Source organism: Hesperophylax consimilis, unplaced genomic scaffold (genome assembly GCF_061612785.1).
Source record: "Hesperophylax consimilis isolate HC1 unplaced genomic scaffold, BYU_Hcon_1.0 scaffold_258, whole genome shotgun sequence".
Lineage (NCBI taxonomy): Eukaryota > Metazoa > Arthropoda > Insecta > Trichoptera > Limnephilidae > Hesperophylax > Hesperophylax consimilis.
In genome coordinates, this window is record NW_028301450.1 from 30,001 (window position 1) to 33,434 (window position 3,434).

Below are 3,434 nucleotides of genomic sequence, written 5' to 3' on the forward strand. Positions count from 1 at the left end.
TCCCGTCGGCGTCTTCAGGCCACTTTGGGTTACCCCGACGAACTCTCTTGCGAGGGAACGATTTTTAAGACGGTTCCGCAGCCGGGTTCCGGAACTGCAACCGGATTCCCTTTCGCCCGACGGGTGTACTTTTAAGAAAACAATCTTTAGTAAAATCGTATAACTTTACACCATCATCAACATCGGATTTCTCCTAGGGCTTAGGATCGACTAACTCGCGTGCAACGGCTGTTAACGCGAAACCCTTCTCCACATCAGCCCTCAAGGACCTCGCTTGAGTATTTGCTACTACCACCAAGATCTGCGCCGACGGAGGCTCCAGGCGGGCTCACGCCCAGACCCTTCTGCGCACACCGCCGCGGCCATCCTACTCGTTGCGGCTTCAAAACGATCGCACGGCCGGAGCCGCACGAACGCCCCGCTTGCCTGCAACGGTCGAGTATAGGCTGAACGCTACAGCGCCATCCATTTTCAGGGCTGGTTGCTTCGGCAGGTGAGTTGTTACACACTCCTTAGCGGATTCCGACTTCCATGGCCACCGTCCTGCTGTCCTGAGCGACCAACGCCTTTTATGGTATCCGATGAGCGTTCATTGGGCGCCTTAACTCGACGTTTGGTTCATCCCACAGCGCCAGTTCTGCTTACCAAAATTGGCCCACTTGGCACTCCCATCCGAGCTCCTACTTCATCTTCGAGCAAGAAGGAGATCTCACCCATTTAAAGTTTGAGAATAGGTTGAGGCCATTTCGGCCCCAATGCCTCTAATCATTCGCTTTACCGGATGAGACTGTGCGAATGGCGGTCCGAAAACCGTCATGTTTCTCGAGCGCCAGCTATCCTGAGGGAAACTTCGGATGGAACCAGCTATTAGATAGTTCGATTAGTCTTTCGCCCCTATACCCAGTTCGGACGATCGATTTGCACGTCAGAATCGCTTCGGTCCTCCATCAGGGTTTCCCCTGACTTCGACCTGACCAGGCATAGTTCACCATCTTTCGGGTCCCAGCGTGTACGCTCTCAGTGCGTCTCGATAATCGCACGGGGGCTTTCTCGAAACGCCTCGGGAATGCGGCGGGGCGTCTGACGACGCCCGCGCATCTTCCCTGCGACCGGCTCGAGGCCGGCCTTTCACTCTTTCATTTCGCCTCTGGGTTTATCAGTGTTCCCAATGACTCGCGCACATGCTAGACTCCTTGGTCCGTGTTTCAAGACGGGTCCTGTGAGTGCCCAAAACAAAACCACCGCCGACCGGGACGCGTCCCGTCCGAGAGCGCGCCGCTAACGACGGACACCCGACGCGCGACACCCGCGACGCACTAGACGCCGGGGGCCACGCGAAGGACGCCGCTGCAGCGCGACGGACGCCCGCGAGGGGCGACGCGATCCTCGTTCTCTACCGTCGCTGCGTAATGTACGCCGCGGCCGTGGACACCGCGGCTCCGCCTCGCAGAGCGAGACGGGTCAACCGCACGGCGCATTCGACCGCGGCGCGACGGGTCGCGGTGTTATACTAAGGGAGAAGTGCACGCGCTCCGGGAGCCTGACGGCGCACCCGCGCACCCACCGCCCCGACCCGAAAGCCGAAGGCGAAGGTTTGCGCGAGGCGCGAGCCCCGACGGAAGACACGATGAATCTCCCCGTTCGCTCGTTTGAGTTCCACAGGTTTACCCCTGAACGGTTTCACGTACTCTTTAACTCTCTCTTCAAAGTTCTTTTCAACTTTCCCTCACGGTACTTGTTCGCTATCGGTCTCGTGGTAGTATTTAGCCTTAGATGGAGTTTACCACCCACTTAGGGCTGCACTCTCAAGCAACCCGACTCTAGGGAGAGAGACCGTCGCGGCCGGCTACCGTCACCACGGGCCTGGCACCCTCTGCGGGTAAGCGGGCCCCGTTCAAGATGAACTTGGACAGGCAGCCGTGACTAATGACCGCGCGTGTATGTATAACTCTCCTCCCGAACGCTACATTTCCCGGCGGCCCGCCGGGGCCGCAGGATTCAGCGCTGGGCTCTTCCCGTTTCGCTCGCCGCTACTCGGGGAATCCTCGTTAGTTTCTTTTCCTCCGCTTACTGATATGCTTAAGTTCGGCGGGTGATCTCTCCTGATTTGAGGTCGACAACAAAAATTTTATAAATTCGAGAAGTACGCAAAGCAACAGTGTGCGCGTATTCTCGCCCGTGCAGACTCTGTCAAGCGGGCGCGAAACCGACGAGCGTCCGCGGAGGTGCGCGCGGCCGAGAGCGCGAAGATCGCCCCGGACAGCCGACCGCTCGCGCGGTAGACTGCCCAGTTTTCAGCGTCGTCGCTAGCTCAAGGCTCGCACGCGTTCCTCCGCGTTTGGTATAACGCAAGCGGAAATCGCGCGCATCGAGAGAGCACTTCGTCAAATTTAACCGGACGCCGAGGTCCCGGCGCGCGTCTCCGAGGAGACGACGCGCGCGGGCCCCGGCGACGCCGGCAACGCTCGCTCTGCGCGCCCCCGTCCGAGGACGGGGGCGAGAGAACAGTCTGGTCGCATTGTGTGCGCGACCCTCAAACAGGAGTGGTCCGTCGACAAACTACGTCTTGCTCGGACCGCAATGTGCGTTCGAAATGTCGATGCTCATGTGTCCTGCAGTTCACACTCTGACGCGCATTTAGCTGCGTTCTTCATCGACCCACGAGCCGAGTGATCCGCCGTTCAGGGTAATAATGATAAACAAACATAAATAGATACGTTTTAGTTTTACATAAATAGATACGTTTTAGTTTTCGGTTTTTACAATTTGGTTTGCGTTTCGAAATGTTTATAATTCCATTCGACAAAAAGATTAATTTTGTACCGCCGCCTTCACGGCGACGGGTAAAATTTCACCGGACGAGCGGATAGAGGACGGAGCCCTCCTCCGCTCGACGCCGGCGGTTCTCGGTTTCGCATCGGCGCCCTAGGGCGATCTCCGACGCAGTAATTTAGCATTCGTTTCGATTATGGTTTATATGTATAATATGTTTTGTTTCATAATAATATTTCATATCATGGAAAGCACAAACATTAAACACAGGAAATGATCCTTCCGCAGGTTCACCTACGGAAACCTTGTTACGACTTTTACTTCCTCTAAATGATCAAATTCGGTCAAACTTTCCGACGCGTCGGATGCCCGTGAGAGCTTCCGCGCACCAGTCCGAAGACCTCACCAAATCATCCATCGGTAGTAGCGACGGGCGGTGTGTACAAAGGGCAGGGACGCAATCAACGCGAGCTGGTGACTCGCTTTTACTAGGAATTCCTCGTTCATGGGGGAGAATTGCAAACCCCAATCCCTATCACGAAGGGGTTTCATCGGGGTTACCCGGGCCGTTAGGCCAAGGAGGACACGCTGATCCCTTCAGTGTAGCGCGCGTGCGGCCCAGGACATCTAAGGGCATCACAGACCTGCTATTGCTCAATCTA

General features: G+C 56.4%; 2 non-coding genes across 2 annotated transcripts in view; both read right to left on the reverse strand.

Moving 5' to 3' along the window:
• The window catches only part of LOC149408481 (large subunit ribosomal RNA), a 4,065-nt gene extending 1,949 nt beyond the window's left edge, over window positions 1–2,116 (reverse strand). The window contains exon 1 of the ribosomal RNA XR_016305568.1: window positions 1–2,116. This exon is cut by the window's left edge and continues 1,949 nt beyond it. This is a non-coding gene — a ribosomal RNA (large subunit ribosomal RNA).
• A 411-nt stretch (window positions 2,117–2,527) lies between these two features.
• On the reverse strand, window positions 2,528–2,689 carry LOC149408482 (5.8S ribosomal RNA). The gene has a single exon (XR_016305570.1). It is a non-coding gene; the product is annotated as a 5.8S ribosomal RNA (ribosomal RNA).
• Between the last annotated feature and the right edge of the window lie 745 nt (window positions 2,690–3,434).